The 18510-nt window shown below is 39.3% G+C and overlaps 1 pseudogene; it reads left to right on the top strand.

Annotated features, from left to right (window-relative positions):
- Positions 1-8852, top strand: part of LOC109436351 (glandular kallikrein-3, submandibular) — a 70990-nt pseudogene extending 62138 nt beyond the window's left edge.
- Positions 8853-18510: the final 9658 nt, after the last annotated feature.

Here is an 18510-nt window from a genome sequence, read left to right as displayed (position 1 = left end):
TTGATTCTTCCAATCCATGAGCACGGAATGTCTCTCCATTTCTTTGTGTCTTCTTCAGTTTCTTTTAAAAATGTCTTATAGTTTTCAGCATATAGGTCTTTCACATCCTTGGTTAAGTTTATTCCTAGGTATTTTATTCTTTTTGATGCATTTGCAAAAGGAATTGTTTTTTGTAATTCTTTTTCTGAGATTTCATTGTCAGTATATAGGAATGCAGTGAACTTTTGTACGTTGATTTTGTAGCCGGCCACATTAATATATTCGTTCATTGTTTCTAGTAGCTTTTTGGTAGAGTCTTTAGGGTTTTCTATATATATAGCATCATGTCATCTGCAAAGAGTGATAATTTAACTTCTTCATTCCCAATTTGGATGCCTTTTATTTTTTTCTCTTGCCTGATTGCTCTGGCAAGGACTTCCAACACTATGTTGAAAAGCAGAGGTGATAGGGGAAAGCCCTGTCATGTTCCTGAACGTAGAGCAAAGGGCTTCAGTTTTTCACCGTTAATTATGAGATTAGCTGAGGGTTTGTCATATATGGCCTTTATTACGTTAAGGTATTTTCCTTCTATACCTATTTTATTAAGTGTTTTAATCATAAATGGATGTTGTATCTTGTCAAATGCTTTTTCTGCATCAATTGATATAATCATATGATTTTTGTCCTTTATTTTGTTTATGTGATGTATCACATTGATGGATTTGCGGATGTTGAACCATCCTTGTGCCCCGGGGATGAACCCCACTTGGTCGTGATGAATAATCTTTTTAATGCATTGTTGTATTCAACTTGCTAGAATTTTGTTTAAGATTTTTGCATCTGTATTCATCAGAGATATTGGTCTGTCATTTTCTTTTTTTTGTGTTGTCCTTACAAGGTTTTGGTATCAGGGTAATGTTGGCCTCATAAAATGAGTTAGGGAGTGCTGCCTCTTCTTCAATTTTTTGGAAGAGTTTGAGCACGATTGGTATTAGATCCTCTTTGAAGGTTTGGTAGAATTCACTAGTGAAGCCATCTGGTACTGGACTTTTGTTTTTGGGAAGGTATTGGATGACTGATTCAATTTCGTCACTGGTGATCGGTCTGTTTAGATTTTCCAGTTCTTCATGGTTCAGCCTTGGATCTTGTCCATTTATTCTAGGTTATTGAATTTGGTGGCATATGCTCTTTCATAGTATTCTTGGATGATCCTTTTTATTTCTGTGGCATCCGTGATAACTTCCCCTTTTTCATTTCTGATTTTGTTAATTAGTGTCTTCTCTCTTTTTATCTTAGTGAGTCTAGCCAAGGGTTTGTCAATTTTGTTAATCTTTTCAAAGAACCAGCTCTTTGTCACATTAATTTTTTCTATTGTCTTTTTGTTCTCTATTTCATTTAGTTCTGCTCTGATTTTTGTTATTTCCTTTCTTCTGCTGACCTTGGGTTTCATTTGTTCTTCTTTTTCTAGTTCTTTAAGGTGTAACATGAGGTTATTTATTTGGGATTTTTCTTGTTTCTTGAGATAGGCCTGTAATGATATAAATTTCCTTCTTAAAACTGCTTTTGCTGCATCCCAAAATTTTGGTAGGATGTATTTTCATTGTCATTTGTTTCTATGTATCTTTTGATCTCTCCTCTAATTTCTTCTTTGACCCAGTCATTCTTTAAAAGTATGTTGTTTAATCTCCATGTATTTGTGTTTTCTCCTGCTTTCTTTTTGCAGTTGATATCCAATTTCAAAGCCTTGTGATCAGAGAATATGCTTGGTATGATTTCAATCTTCTTGAATTTGCTGAGGCTGATTTTATGTCCCAATATATGGTCTATCCTTGAGAATGTTCCATGTACACTAGAAAAGAATGTATAGTCTGATGTTTTAGGATGAAGTGCTCTATATATGTCAATTATGTCCATTTCATCTAATGTGTCATTTAGGGCTGCTATTTCGTTATTTATTTTCTGTTTGGATGATCTATCCATAGCTGTCAATGATGTATTTAAGTCCCCTAGTATAATTGTGTTTTGGTCAATTTCTCCCTTTAGTTCTGTTAGTAGTTGCTTGGTATATTTCCGTGCTCCCTGATTGGGGGCATAAATATTGATGACTGTTATGTCTTCTTGTTGTATAGTCCCCTTTACCATTATGAAATGTCCATCTTTGTCTCTTGTTACCTTTTTCACCCTGAAGTCTGTTTCATCTGATATCATTATGGCTACACCTGATTTTCTCTGGATAACATTTGCTTGGAGTGTCAATTTCCACCCTTTCACTTTGAGTCTATGCTTGTCCTTGTAGCTGAGATGTGTCTCTTGGAGACAGCATATGGTTGGGTTTAGTTTTTTGATCCAATCTGCTACTCTGTGCCTTTTTATTGGTGAGTTCAGTCCATTTACATTTAGGGTGATTATTGATATGTGAGGATTTCCTGTCATTCTATCTTTAGTTTTCTGGTAAGGCTATGTCTCCGTTGTTTCTTTGCCTTTTGTTGTTGCTTATTATTTCTGTGTGGTGGTATTCTATGATGTTTCCCTCTGTTTCTTCTTTTATTACAGTATATATTTCAGTTCTGGATTGAGTGGTTACCCTTAAGTTTATGTAAAAGAAAGTTTGATATTTAGAGTATTCCATTTTCTTCAGCACGCTTACTTTATCCTTTCCCATATTCCAGTTCAGGCCTTTACTCTCACACTTTTTATGTTTTGGTTGCCACAGACTGTCCCTGTTGATGGTGGTTGAATAGCCTCCTGTTGTATTTCTTGTAGTGCAGGTCGTGTATTAGAAAATTCCCTCAGCTTCTGTATGTCTGGAAATGTCTTTATTCCTCCTTCATATCTAAAGCATATCTTTGCTGGATGTATTATTCTTGGCTTATAATTTCTCTCTTTCAATAGTTTGAATATTTGGTTCCATTCCCTCCTGGCTTGTAGAGTTTCTGCTGAGAAATCTGATGATAATCTAATGGGCTTTCCTTTGTAGGTTACTGTTTTCTTTTCCCAGGCTGCCTTGAGGATTCTTTCTTTGTCATTGATTTTTGACAGCTACAATACAATGTGCTTTGGAGAAGGCCTGTTGGGATTGAGGTAATTAGGTGTTCTATTTGCTTCTTGGATTCGAGGATTCAGTTCTTTCCATAAGTTTGGGAAGTTCTCATTGATGATTTGTTTGAATATACTCTCTGTCCCCTTCTGTCCTTCTTCTCCTTCTGGTATGCCCATTATTCTTATATTGCTCTTTCTGATGGGGTCAGAAAGTGCTTGTAGGTTTCTTTCATTTCTTTTAAGTCCCAAGTCACTTTCTTCTTCCATCTGTGTAATTTCCATGTTTCTATCTCCGATGTCACTGATTTTTTCCTCCATCTGGTCAACTCTACTACCTAAGCTGGCTATTTGATTCTTCATTTCTTCTATTGAGTTCTTAATCTCCAGAAATTCTATTTGGTTCTTTTGTAAAATTTCAATCTCTTTTGCAAAATGTTCATGTTGTTCTTTGATTGTGTTTCTGAGTTAATTAAACTGCCTTTCTGTGTTTTCTTGCATCTCATTGAGATTTTTCAGAACTGCGATCTTGAATTCTCTGTCATTTAAGTCACATATTTCCATACCTTTAAGTTTGATTTCTGGAGACTTTTCACTTTCTTTCTGAGCCTTCTTGTTGCCTTGGTTATTCATGGCAATTACTGATTTATTATTTCTCTTCGTAGACATCTACAGGAGTGGCTTCTGCAACAGGTTGATAGGAAGAGGTCTTTCTTTTGTTTTCCAGTATTTGTTGGTATTATGTTTTGTTTTGTTTTCCAAAGACTTTTATTGGGGAAGGGAACCAGGACTTTATTGGGGAACAGTGTGTACTTCCAGGACTTTTTTTTTTCCAAGTCAAGTTGTTGTCCTTTCTATCTTAGTTGTGGAGGGTGCCGTTCAGCTTCAAGTTGTCCTTTCAGTCTTAGCTGTGGAGGGCGCAGCTCAGCTCCAGGTCCACTTGCCATTGCTAATTCCAGGGGACGCAGCCCACCATCCCTTACGGGAGTCGAACCGGCAACCTTGTGGTTTAGAGGACGCGATCCAACCAACTGAGCCATCCGGGTTCTCACCTGCAGCTCAGCTCAAGCTGCCATGTCAATTTTCGTTGCAGGGGGCGCTGCCCACCATCCTTTGTGGAACTCGAGGAAGTGAACTGGCAGCTTTGTGGTTGAGAGCCCACTGTCCCATGTGGGAATTAAACCGGCAGCCTTCGGAGTTAGGAGCATGGAGCTCTAACCGCCTGAGCCACTGGCCAGTCCCGTGGTAGAGTGTTTTATTTTCTCTCCAACTACGGCCTTTTTTTCTCTCTCACACTGTAGTGCTATGTTTTCTCTGCACTATTCCAGCTTCTCACACAATGGGGGGATTCCCTGGGAGATGGGCTTCTCCTCTGTTAACCGTTCTCCTGGGTCATAGGGCGCAGTGTCCGTGTGGGTATGCATAGAGCTTTTGAAGTTCCAAAGCTCTTCCTGCACCAGATTCAGAGCCCATGTGTTTCAGCAGTGCTGTTTACTCCAGCAGGGATCCACCCAGATAGGTGGGGCCAGGGGCAGGGTGAATTGTGAGAGGTGGCCCAGAGCAATGTCAGTGACCACCACCACAGCCGTTCCTGCTTCCACATCTCCCTCCCCTTTGCCAGAACTAGTTGGGCTGCAAAACTCTGTCTGTAGACTATGGTTCTCAAAACAGCAAATATTCTGTTCTTTTGATCTGACACTGCTACTGTTCCGCTTCTAGCACTGGGCAGGTGGGGGCGGGGCGAGCTCTGGGAGGGTAGGGAGGGGGCGGCTAGTCTCAGTGCCTAAGGCTTCTGTTCTCTGCTCAGCAATGAGGGCTTAAACCACCGTTTTCAGCCTTCTTCCCTCAGTCTTTGCTTTGAGGTCTCTGCCATGAGCGTTGGGTTCAGCCGTGTTATATGCTGCCCCCTCAGCCTTATGGGCCATAAGCGGGGCCCTAGTAGTCCGAGTTCTTCCCTCTCCCGCAGCTGCGGTAGTTCTGGGATCAGCGAGCTCAGAGCACTGAGTTAGGTCTGTGTCTTGCACCCAGGCGGCTCCGTCTCCGCACTTCTCCCTTCCCTCCCCCACTCGCGTGATTCGCCCACCTTTAGGTGAATTCAGTAGTGGGCCTCTTCATCTTGCCTGTCTGCTGTGCAGGAAGTCCTGTGTGGATTTATAGTTGTTTGATTTGTTGTAAATTCCAGCTGCGATTTCCAGAGGCTCACCTCACGCCGCCATTTTGATGACTATACTGAATTCTTTCATTAGTTCTAACAGTTTTTTGGTGGAGTCTTTAGGGTATTCTATGTATAATATGATGCCATCCACAAATAGAGAACATTTTATTGTTATTTTGTGACCTGTGTGCCTTTTATTTCTTTGTCTTGCCTAACTGCTCTGAGTAGGACTTCCAGTACTATGATTAATAAAAGTGTCAAGAGTAGATATTTTTATCTTGCTCCTGATCTTAGAGGGAAAACTTCCTTTTTTCACCCCAAACAAAAACTGTTATCTATGTAAAACTTGTTCCAATTTTTAGACTACAAAGTCGAACGCTTTTAAAATTCACGTGGAAATAAAAACATCCCAGGTTTTCTAAAATTGCATACTAAATATGAAATAGCCTATTAAATAGCATTCTACTGCCTGTAATTTAAAAAACAAAACAACTGAAAAGTTCTGAATCGAGGTGGTGGCATACATAATAGAAGCATGTCTTTCTAGAGTCACTTTTTGGGACTTAATATGAATGGGGGTTACATATCAATATTATTCATCTTGGTTTTCAGAACTTGAAAAATCTTGTGCCACTTACTTTTGGCTTCCATGGTTTCTGATGAGGTATTGGCTGTCTTTTTTTTTTTCCTCTGGTTGCTTTCAAGATTTTTAACTTGTCCCTTAGTTTTCAGAATTTAATTATGATGTGTCATGGAATGGATTTCTTTGTATTTATTCTGTCTGTGATTCTCTTAGCTTCTGGGATTTGCAAGTGTATGTCTGTTGCCAAATTTGGGGAGTTTTCAGCCATTATTTTGGCTCACATTTTGTCAGCCTCATCCTTTTCTTCCAGGACTCCAATGACACAATGTTAGATCTTTGGTTCCACAGGTCCCTGCAGCTCGGTTCATTGTCATTCAGTCTATTTTCAATCTGTATGTCAGATTGGATAGTGTTTGTTTTTTTCTATCTTCCAGTTCATGGTTTCCTTCTCTTCTTCCATTCATTCACCTGTTGAGTCTATCCACTGAACCTTTTATTTTGGTTATTGACTTTTTAAGTTCAAATTTTTCCATTTGGTTCTTCTTTAAATATATATTTTGCTGAGACTCTCTCTGTTTTTCATTTAAGTGTGTTCATGATTGCTCATTGAAGAAGTCTTATAATGGCTGCTTTACAATCTTTGTCAGATAACTCTAACATCTCTGTCATCTCAGAGTTGGCAACTACTGATTACCTTTTATGATTCAGTTTGAGACCTTTCTGGTTCTTGTATAATGAGTAATTCTTTTTTTTATTTTTATTGAAACTTGGACATTTTCATACCATGCTATGGGATTCTGGATTTTTCATAAACATTCCATTTTAGCTGGCTCCCTCTGACACCATCCCGGAGGGTCTGAGGGGGCTAGGGTAGGCATTGCCTCTTTCCTGACAGTTGGAGACAGAAGTCCAAGTTCCTCACATAGTGTCACCAGCACCATAAATTGAGAGGACTCACTATCGCCTGGCAGGGATGAGAGTGTGTCTCCCTCCTCAGTCTCCTCTGATACCACTATGAACGTCTGACTTCTTCAGCTCCAAATCTGCGATAAATGTGGCAAAAAGAAAACCCAGGGACTCACCACTGTGTCATTCTTTGGATCTCAAGGTCCCTGGCCAGGCTGCCTTTTTCTCTCCACTTTTAAGAGTCTTATGTTTTTGTATATGACATTCAAAGGTTTTATCTGTAATTAATGGGAAGACTGGGGAAAAGTGCATCTGCTCCATCTTCCCAGAAGTAGAAGTCCTGATGTGCTATTCTTCATCTCTAAATAGACTTTTAATGATATCAAAGTCGAAAGAGATGAGTTCCTAAAGAGATGTTTTAAGGACACATATGATTAATGCCACAGATCAATATTTACTTACCATGCACTCACTGGCCTAATTTAACTCCAATATAGGTCTCACGACAATAATATTTTACACTGATTTTATCATTCAGAGTCAATACACTGTTAAGAAAATAAAACAGCTAATTTTGGCCACTCCAGATTTTTCCCATTGCTTTCAACACTTCCATTCAGCAAAAAGTACTGTGGAGTAAAATGCTAAATTCTATGGAGAACATAAAAATGGAAAACCCAATTTTCTCTCTAGGAGTTTGTAAATCAAAAGAAAGACAAACGAGTAACAAAAATAGATAAAAGTCAGAATACAATAAGGAATAACAGGTTACTTTGTAGCACAGTCTGGAAGAAGGAGGAATTCTTCCTCTGCTATATGACCAAGGACTGCTTCACAAAATAAGTGACATTGAAAGATGGGATAAAACTGAAGTTGCACATCTCCAGGAGAGGGGATATTCCCAGAGAAAGAGACCATAAATGAAGGTAAGAATAGAGGGAAGACAGACATGTGTAATGAATTAACAAGTACAGGCACACCTCCGAGATATTGCAGGTTCAGTTCCAGACCACCGTAATAAAGCACATATCGCAATAAAGCAAATCACTCTAATTTTTTGGTTTCCCAGTGAATAATAGTTATGTTTATACTATACTGTAGTCTATTCAGTGTACAGTAGCATTATAAGTAAAAATCAATGTACCTACCTTAATTAAAAAAATACTTTATTGCTGATGCTCTCTCTTTACTTCCTCCATCCCTTTCCCACTGTCTATTTCTCACTCTCCTCCCTTGTTCTGTTCTTTCTCTCCTACTTCTTCCATTTGTCTGTTTCTCACTATCTCTGTCTTTTCTCCTCCTCATCCTGCCTCCTTTCTGCTACCTCTCTATCTCTTTTCTCCCTCTGCCTTTCTCATTCCCTGAATCTTTATATAAGCTCTCTGTTTTTCACTCCCTTTCTCTTTGTCTCTGGATCTGCCTTTCCCACTGTCACATTCTTTTGCTTTCTCACTGTCTCTATTTCTCTATGATTCTAAACCTTTCATGCTCAGTTTTTTTCCTTGTTTCTCTTTCTCTCCTCTGGGACCCACCCCCATGCTGCCCTGCCCTTCTCCCTTTCCCCTCATCTCTCCTCATTCCCTTGGTCCCTCTCTCTCCCCAGTAATTACCAGCTCTGGCTGGGTCACCACAGCCTGTTTGAGAATGAAGACACAGCACAGTTGGTCCAGGTCAGTAAGAGCTTCCCACACCCTCAACTCAACCTGAGCCTCCTGAAGAACCACACCACCTATGCAGAAGAAGACTACAGCTAAGATCTCATGCTGCTCCACCTGGCAGAGCCCACCCAGATAACAGATACTGTGAAGGTCCTGGACCTGCCCACCAAGGAACCCTAACGGGAGCAACTGCTATGCCTCTGGCTGGAGCAGCATCGCACTAGATCCATTCGTAGTTGAGTACCCAGATGAGCTCCAGTGTGTAGACCTCAAACTCCTGCCCAACAATGTGTGTGCCAGAGCCCACCCCCAGAAGGGGACAGACGTCATGCTCTGTGCTGGACACTTGCAGGGTGGCAAGGACACCTGTGTAGGTGACTCAGGGGGCCCACTGATCAGTGATGGTGTGTTTCAAGGAATCACATCCTAGGGACACACCCCGTGTGGGCGACCCAATATGCCTGGCATCTTCACCAAACTTCTGCCCTTCCTGGACTGGATCAAGGAAATCTGGACTGAATCAGACAACCCCTGAATGCCCCCACCCTGTCCCTGACCCCCAGTAAAACCAGATAAGCATCAAAAGAAAAAAATACTTTATTGCTAAAAATGCTAACCATCATCTGAGTTTTCAATGAGTTGTGAGTTTTTTGCTGGTGGAGGGTCTGGCCTGGATGTTGATGAAAACACAGTATCTGAGATGTCCCAAATGGAGATTTTGAAGGAGCGCCACTGCTTCAGGTGCCCACCATGCTGACTGTGTCAGTGAAGCACCGCTCCATGTACCTCTGCAGCAAGAATGTCTTTCCTATGCTCATGTCCCCCCAAAGCACAATCTTCCCATCAGGCATCCTTATCTTCCTGCAAGGAGACTCCCTGCTATTCCCCGTACTTATCCGACCTTTGTGGCTGGGAGCAACTGGCCACTGCTCCTGAGACCGCTTGAACCCAAGACCACTCTGACCTAAGACTGCTTGGAGTGGGGATTCATGGAGATCTAAACTCACAGGGTCCCAGACTCTGGGGGATCCCAAATTTGTGGGGACCCACTAGGACCTTTTAGTCGGGACACCTTGGATCCCGTTAAGAAGTGTGTGTCCGTGTTGGGGTGAGAACTGAGGAAAACCTTTCAGCTTTTAACTACTGAGTATGTTAGCTGTGGGCTGGTCATATATGGATTTTATTATGTTGAGGTACCTTCCCTCTTTACCCAATTTGTACACATAAATTATCATGAAAAGATGAATTTTGTCAAATGTCTTTATGCATGAATTAATATGACTATATAATTTTTATTGTTCATTTTGTTAATGTGGCATATCACATTGACTGATTTGTGGATGTTGAGCCATCCTTGCGTCCTTGCAATAAATTCCACTTGATCATGGTGTATGATCCTTTTAATATAATGTTGAATTTGGTTTCCTACTATTTTGTTGAGGATTTTTGCATCTATATTCATTTGGAATATTGACCTATAGTTTTCTTTTCTTAGTGTTCTTATCTGGCATTGGTATCAGAGTAATGCTAGACTCAAAAACTTAGTTTGGAAGAGTTCCTCCTCTTTTTGGGGGGGAAAGTTTGAGAAGGATTGGTGTTGATTGATCTTTAAATATTTGATAGAATTCACCAGTGAAGCCATCTGGTCCTGGAGTTTTCTTTGTTGTGAGGAGTTTGATTATTAATTCAATCTCCTTACTACTAGTAATTGGTCTGCTCAGATTTTTCCATTTTCTTTGTAGATTCAGTCTTGTTATGTTGTATGTTCTTAGTATTTTATCAATTTCTTCTACGTTGTCCAATTCATTAGCATATAATTGTTCACAGTAGTTTCTTATGATCCTTTGTGTTTCCCTTTATCTTTTGTATATTTACTATAGGTTTTTGCTTTGTGGATACAATGAAGCTTTCATAAAACATCTTATAGCAGGTTATATTAACTTGATAACAACTTAACTTCAAACACATAACAAAGCTCTACATTTTGCATTGCCCTCCCATATTTTATATTTCTATGTCACAATTTACGTCTTTTTATGTTGTGTATCCATTAACAAATTAGTTATACTAACTTTTAATACTTTTATATTTTAATATTCATACTAGAGTTATAAATGATTTGCCTACCATCATTATATTATACTGAATTAAACTTGATTTACTTACCAGTTAGTTTTATACTTTTATATGTTTTCATATTACTAATTAGCATTATTTTGTTTCAGTTGAAGAACTCCCTTTAACATTTCTTGGAAGGTTGGTTTAGTGGTGAATAACATCCTCTTTTTGTTTGTTTGTTTGTCTGAGAAAAATCTGTATCTCTCCTTCAATTCTGAAGGACAATTTTGTCAGGTATTCTTGGTTGACTATTTTTATTTTTCAGCCCTTTAATTATACTATTCCACTCAACTCTGGCCTGAAAGTTTCTGTTGAAAAGTATGCTAATTATGCTATAGGGATTCCTTTGTATTGTAGCAAGTTGGTTTTCTGCTCATTAGCTAATACAGCCATCTCTCCCAATCTTGACATTGTTTTAAGTAGAAGATGAACTTCATCATTTGTCTAGCCTAAGCTCCTGGTTGTCTCAAAATTTTTGTGATTGTCCAAGCTCCTTCCTTCCTTCCTTCCTTCCTTCCTTCCTTCCTTCCTTCCTTCCTTCCTTCCTTCCTTCCTTCTTTCCCTCCCTCCCTCCCTCCTTCCCTCCCTCCCTCTCTCTCTCTCTCTTTCTCTCTCTCTTATTAGGAGCTCCTGGTAGATGATATGCCAAGACCTGTCAGTGTCCCAAAGGGGTTGATTGGTTAGCTCCTAGGTGCAAGCTAATCAGAAACTGAATCCTCAGGCAGCATCTGGAAACGTATGTAGATAAGCCCCTTCCAAGGAAAAACTGGGAGATGGGCATTATTGCCTGCTCCTTCTGTGCTGAGTACAAGTGCATAGCTGCTGGGGGATGCTCCTGCACCTAATTAAAAATTGCTTCTTTCTTTGCTGTATTTCTGTGGTATTAATGAATGCAAGCCATATTGATAACAGGGCTAAATGATTTGGGGGCCTATCAGCAGCCACAAAAGCTGGGGCACCTGACAAGTATATAAGCTTCTTCCAAGGAGGTACTAGTGATTTTGTTTTGTTGTTGTTGCCAAAGGGAGAAGGTAGGAAAAGTATCCACTGACTTCCCCATTCTCTGGGAAGGAATGCAGCCAGCACTTAGATGTTTGCTAAATCAGACCAGGCCCTCAGGCAGCTGCTTATAAAGTATGCAGTTAGAACACTTTTCAGGGAAAGAATGAGGAATGGGCATTTATGCCTGCTCCTTCTGTGCTGAACCCTTGGGAGACAGCTGTGGTGAATGCTTGCGTGTTCACACCCATTAAGAACTGCTTCTTTGGTTTCCACAGTCCTGTGGAACTTAGCAGTGCAAGCCCCATTGTCTACCTGAGCCAGGCCATCTGGGGGATTGTAGCTAGAGTGGCAGCTGTGAAAGCTGGGGCGCCCAATATGTATATCAGCTCCTTCCAGGAAGACGCTGGTGATTTGGTTTTATTGTTGTTTATCTTCGGCCAGAGGCAGAAGGTTGGGCAAGTGTCCACCAGCTTTCCCAGCCTCTAGGGGAGGTTTGCTGCCATCCCCTAGATATATTCTAAATTAAAAATCAGATTCCCAGGCCACATTTAGTAAAATATGCAGTTAAACCCCTTTCAGAAAAAGGCTGGGAGATGGGTATTTTGCCTGCTCCCTGTGCACTGAGCCTTGGAGGGTTAGCTGTGGCCAGTGCTTGTATGTCTCTAAAGAGCTGCTTCTTTTTTGGCTATAATCTTGTGGGTCTTGTGGATACAAGCACTGTTGGCTTTCAGAGGTAGGTGTTGGGAGGCCTGTCCCTTGAATAGGAGTCTTAAATGTTGGGACACTGGATGTGTGGTCCAAAACCTTAACTCCTCAGGGAGACTCTGGGAGTAGGATCTTCCCTTCCAATTGTATGGTGCTGTGCCAGGGGTGGGGTGTGTGATGAGAGTGAGTCTCAGTGTTTTCTACTTGTTTCAATGTGGGTATTTTCTTATTGACTTGAGCACAAATCACTCACCTAGCGTTTGGATTTTTTAACGGGATATTGCTCCTTGTGTAGCAGTATATTCAATGCATTCATGGAAGGAGGGATGTTCAGGAGACTATTATTTTGCCATCTTGGTTGACTCTCTATAATCTGCTTTATTAGTAAGCTCCATTGCAAAGCAGACATCTGGATTTCATTTGCTGGTTAAATATAATATATTAAATACATATTTGTATTCATATGTTTATCAATTAAGATAAGTTATTTACTCAACATGTATGCAATGAATCTCATTTTTTCTTGTAAATCTCTATTTCTACTGTTTCTCTATTTTTACTGTTCCTAAAATTCTCATAGTCACCTACCTCTTTTTGCATTTCATTTCTTCCCATATCGCATCAGATATACAAATCACCAAGTCATGTTTTTTGTCCTTCCCTTTTCCCTTCTTTTTTTTCTCCCCTTCCCTCCCTTTCTCTTCTCTTCTTCTTTCCTTCCTTCCTTCTTTTCTTTCTTTTGTTGCTCCCTTCCTTCCTTTTGTCCTTCTACCCTGCCTGTATGCTTGTCTAAAAGAAATATCTGACAGGCTCTATCCCCAGAACTGGGAATACTGCTGTAAACAAAAATTTGAGCAAGAAATGGACAAATTGGAACAGACTATAGCAAAGCCATTTACAAAAACACACTCAAGCCCTAATGGAATCACAGAGTAATCTAAAGTTGCGATGTCTCAAAAGTTCTTTGAAAAGAAGTCCTATCAAAAGCAAGATTGAAAGCTGAAAAATGAAAGAGGCTGACCACTTAAGATGTATACACTAGAGCAGATATAGAAACAAATTTCTTGTCACTGGAGACTGTCAAACAGACAGAAATAAGACATAGAACTTGGTATACTCAAAAACATAAGCAAAACTAATACCTAAGTAGGCAATATGCATCCTAGAAATGTATAACTGAACCAAGAAACCCAAGAAAACATATAAATTAATGTGTTGGAGTTTAGGCGAATGAAGCATACTGAAAGAATATTACTAAGGACATTTTAAAAACCACAAATAGCTATGGTTTTGATTACCCACTTCATCTATATAATATGAATTACATACTTGACCAAGGTCATTGTCTCATCCGATAGAGGACTCATTATTTTCTTGACTTTATTTCACATGGGGAAAATATAAAAAACAATTAAAACCCAGCTGGTTTCAAGGCAAGAAAATAAAGAAGTCTAATGCCAGCTACATTTGTTCTTTCTATGTGGATAAATACTATAACCACATTCTGCTTTGCATAGATGTGGGGAATAAAGAAGAGGAAATGTTTAAAGTAATGGAATAAATAGAGGGGACCCTGTTTCTCTGGAGAGCGCTTTATTGAGGAATTCCTAATGAAAGATTGGTCCAATGAATGAGAAGTTCATTTTCTGTCATTTTTCAACTGGCAACACTTTAATTTTATGAGATAAAATCAAAGTGACTCCTCTCTTTCCTACCTGTCCTCATACTCTCATTTCAGTTAAATAAATTTTTTTCTTAATTTATTCATTTTGCTGCTGTATCATTCCATACCTGACAGAATTTGCATACACACATTTGTAGGCATCATTTCCAATAATAAAATATTATTAAAATATGACTTCAATTTTTATGTAAGAGAAATATTCCCTAAAACAAAGGGAATAATAATAAGCTAAGGTTTTCATGTGGATAAATTGCAGTTTGCAATCTTTGAGCATGACTGCTTCAAGTGAAGAATACATAAAATTAACATTAACATAAGTGCCTAATTTCAAGAAAAAATTAAATTATGCCAGATATTAACATGATAATTTTTCATAGCATAATTTATTTGCTATGGAACTGAGGAAGATAGCAGGACATTAATAACTCTCTCTACAGGAATCTCTTTTAATAGGGAATAGCAGAAAATGAGAAAATGAAGAATGTAAACTGGTTTCTCTCTACTTTCACCTACTGCTGGTTGTAAGTTTGGCATAAATGGGACTTGAAGATGTAGTAAGTTGATTTCTATACAGAAAAAAAATACAGACTTAATATCAAAAAACAGTAAGAATACTGTACAGGTCTCACAATATCTGCTGAAGCTTTTCCCCAGCTACTGGTCAGCAATGTTTTTTACTGATATCTGGGAGTCAGTGCTTCTCCTTTAGTTAAGGAAGGTGCAGTAGCAGACTTTCTAGAGGCAAGCAACAATGTCAAATTTTATCCTACTTCTAAAATGTTTTATCAGCATCATTTTTAGGATTGGTCTATATTCAAGACATTGTTTGCTTTAGCAATCATTTCATGTTGATCCCACACCTTATTCTGAGAGAGCCTACCCCTACACACATTTCAGAAAGCCTGTGTTTGCAGCTTTTGCTGAGAGGGTAGTGGTACACATTGTCCCAATCTCCTGGTATAAAATAGACCAGTCAGAAATTGATAATTGAAAAGTGGAACTTAGGGACTCCAGGCATTCTTTGTTGGGTGCTCAGTGGCAGCCATGTTTGACCAATACACATTGCAAATCAATAAAACCTAGTGTCTTAACCTAGTGTGTTAGGGCTGCCACAACAAAATGCTACAAACTGGTAGCTTATAAACAACATAAATTTATATCCCACATTTCCAGAGGCTGTAAACCTGAGATCAGGGTGCCAGCATGGTTTGGTGATGGCCCTCATCCATGTCCCAGACTTCTCATTGTATCCTCTTATGTCAGAGGGGGTTAGGGAGCTCTGTGGGGCCTCATTTATAAGGGCACTAATCCCAACTACATGAGCTCTGCCCTAATCACTTAATTCTCTCTTAAAGGACCCACCTCCTAATATCTTCAGGATTAGGGTTTCAACATATAAATTTCAGGGAAAAACAAACATTCAGACCATAAGATCCCAATTCTGGCCCCTAAAATTCATGTTATTGTTACATGCAAAATATATTCATTGTATCTCAATACCCCACATGTAATAATTCATTTCATCATCAACTTAAAAGTCTAAAGTCTCATCTAAATCAGATACAGATGAGAATCCAGTATGATTTATTATAAGGCAAGTTGCTTTCCGGTAGTGAACTTGTGAAATCAAACATGTTACATGCTTCCAAAATACAATGTTGGGACAAGCATAAGATACACATTACCATTTTAAAATGGAGAAATAAAAAGGGTGGGGGGAAGGAGTAACAGGTCCAATGTAAGTCAAAACCTAATAGAGCAAACAACAGTTTTCCAGAATAATCCTCCTTGTCTCATTGCCCCACCTTCTGAGACTACTGGGGTGGGGATTGGGCCCTCAAGGCTCAGGGAGGCCCTATTTTCACGGCTGTGCTGGGCACAGACATGCCACAACTCTCACGGGTTAAAATTTTGCCTGCAGTTATTCGGGGCTAAAATTTCATGTCAGTGGCTCTACTGCTCTGAAGTCATGGAGGTGACCCTGCTCCTGGGGCTCTGCTGTGCAGTATCTTAGTAGGGCCTCACCCCTACAATGGCTTTCTGCCTTGGTTGTATACTCATGGCTCCCTGTGGCTCCATCCTATAAAATCTCAGTGGGGGCAGCCATTCCCCCGTCCAACACCCATCTTTGCTGGATGTAGCACTGTCTGCACAAGAGTCTGCTGGAGCCAGATCTGAGGTGGCCAGAAAATGTGGTGCAGGAATTCAGGGAGAGGAGGCTGCAGCAGTGGCTCTTCCTTTGTAATTAGTTGGCACCCCAGACTCTTGCATGTTGGACCTGTGTTGAGAGGGGCAGCCAGATGATCTCCAAAATACATTTGGGATCATTCTTGTCTTGTCTTGGACAATAGGTCCTGGTTTCTTATTAGATGGTTAACTAATCCTCCCATTGTATTGATGAGCAGCTCCTAGATTCTCTTGAGGAAGCTAATCCATAATATCCTTGTCAAATTTTGCTACACCTTTCATATTCTCTCTTAAACAAACTTTTTTATTCCTTTCAATATGGATAGGCGGTGAATTTTCTAAATCTTTAATTTTTCTTCCTTTTTGATTAACACTTCTGTCTTTAAATCATTTCTCTCTTCTCACACTTTACTACTAGCATTCAGGAGGAAACAGGCCACTTGTTCAACACCTTGCTTAGGTATTTCCCAGCCAAGTATCAAATTTCATTGCTCACAAGTGCAGCTCCCCACAAAACATTAGGACAGGAACATAATTCAACCAAGCTCTTTGACACTTTATAACAAAGTTCACCTTTCTTACAGTTTCCAATAACTTGGTCTTCATTTCTATCTGAAATCTCATCAGAATGGCCTTTCCTATCCATATTTCTACCAACATTCTGTTCACAACCACTTAGGTATTTTTTAAGCAAATTAATACTTCCTCTATACCTCTCCTCATTGTGATTTCTCACCAAATTGATTTTTAATGGTCCATTCATGGCAATGCTGGCTTTTACTAGCACATACCTTAAAACTCTTCCAGTCTCTATTTACTACCCAATTCTAAAACTTCTTCCACATTGGGGTTGTTAGGGCATCGACCCAACTTCTCAGCATGAATTTTCTGTCTTAGTCTATTTGGATTACTATAAAAAATACCATAGCCTTGGTAGATTCTTAAAACAAACAAACAAACAAAACAAACAAACAAAACAAAAACCCCATAAATTTATTTCTCACAATTCTGGAGGCTAGAAGGCCTTCCTCTGGATCACACACTTCTCATTGTATCTTCACACGGCAGTAAGGGGCCAGAGAGTTCTGTAGGGCTTCTTTCATAATGGCACTAATTTCAGCCATGAGGGCTTCACACTAATTTCCTCCCAATACCTCATAATATTCCTACCTCATAATATTACCTCTTTGAGGATGAAGATATCAACATATAAATTTCAGAGGGATACAAACATTCAGACCATAGCATCTAGTCTGTAGAGATAGAGATGATAGATGATAGATAGATAGATAGATAGATAGATAGATAGATAGATAGATAGATAGATAGATAAACTTCTGCATAAAGGATCAGAATTGAGACCCGTTATGCCTCCAGCAACATGTAGGGTTCTCTAATTTCCAACTTCAAGATCCAGCCCTCTGTTAGACTTAGCCATACTTCCCATTACTGACTTCTTGGAATACCTCTGTATACCTAAATATACATACACATCATATTTAGTTCACATGAGTTCTGTTACTTGAATCTAAATTATGTCCACTGAAGTCATGATCCATGATCAAATGTACCTGCCAGCAGACTAAGGCTGGCAATAAAACCAGAACAAATACTGCACATGTATTAGACACTTAGTACATAGTTATTAGTGTGAATTGAACAGATTTTTTAAAAGCTACTTACCCAGTCAGAAATCATCCATGCTGATCCTTACGAGCAGTTATTTTCTTTTAAAAAATATAAATTGGGGGAGGAGAAAAGCCATAAGATTTATGGCTATCTACCAAAGGATTATTTTAAAGAAAAGGAACCTAACCTTGTTAAATGACTATTTATAGATCATTAGGTACTTTACAGAGAATTTGGATGGAGAGGGAAGTGTAGTGAAGCCCAAGTCAATGGTGACTGAAGGTTAATTGGAAAGAAACTTAAAACAATTCATTGGAAAGCTAGAGTTACTGAAATGATGTCAACTTTTCTATAGTTCCTAGTTAGATATTATTGTCTGCTCAGGTTAATGCTCTTCAAAATGGCCATACCAAATACAACTATAATTCCTCCACCTTTGATAAAGGTTGTTTGGACCAGGGATGGACACATGACCCAAGGTCGACTAATCAACCGACCTGTAATCAAGTAGATACTCTCTTCCAAAAATTTGAGCATAGAATCTTGTCAGTTTGTAATATGTTAAAGCAAAAAGATCATGGAGAAACTGCACTAAGCATGGCTTTATGGTATATCAAAGCCATATTCAAATAGAGATTATTAAAGAAAATGCTAAGGAGTAATGAGAAAAATTCAGATGGCAAAAAGAATGGCAACTTCAGAGTAAATACAGACAGACAATATGTGGCCTTGCCAACAGAGAACCACTGAAAGTAGCTGTCTTCCCTTCCAGTTCGCAGCTCTTAACTTTGCATGGCTAAGTTGTAATTCTTGATGTTGGATTTTATGAGATTACTTACTTCTTGGCCTAGTTTGAGTTTCTAAACTA

Source organism: Rhinolophus sinicus, chromosome X (genome assembly GCF_036562045.2).
Source record: "Rhinolophus sinicus isolate RSC01 chromosome X, ASM3656204v1, whole genome shotgun sequence".
NCBI classification, from domain to species: domain Eukaryota; kingdom Metazoa; phylum Chordata; class Mammalia; order Chiroptera; family Rhinolophidae; genus Rhinolophus; species Rhinolophus sinicus.
This window is presented reverse-complemented; position numbering and strand designations above follow the sequence as displayed.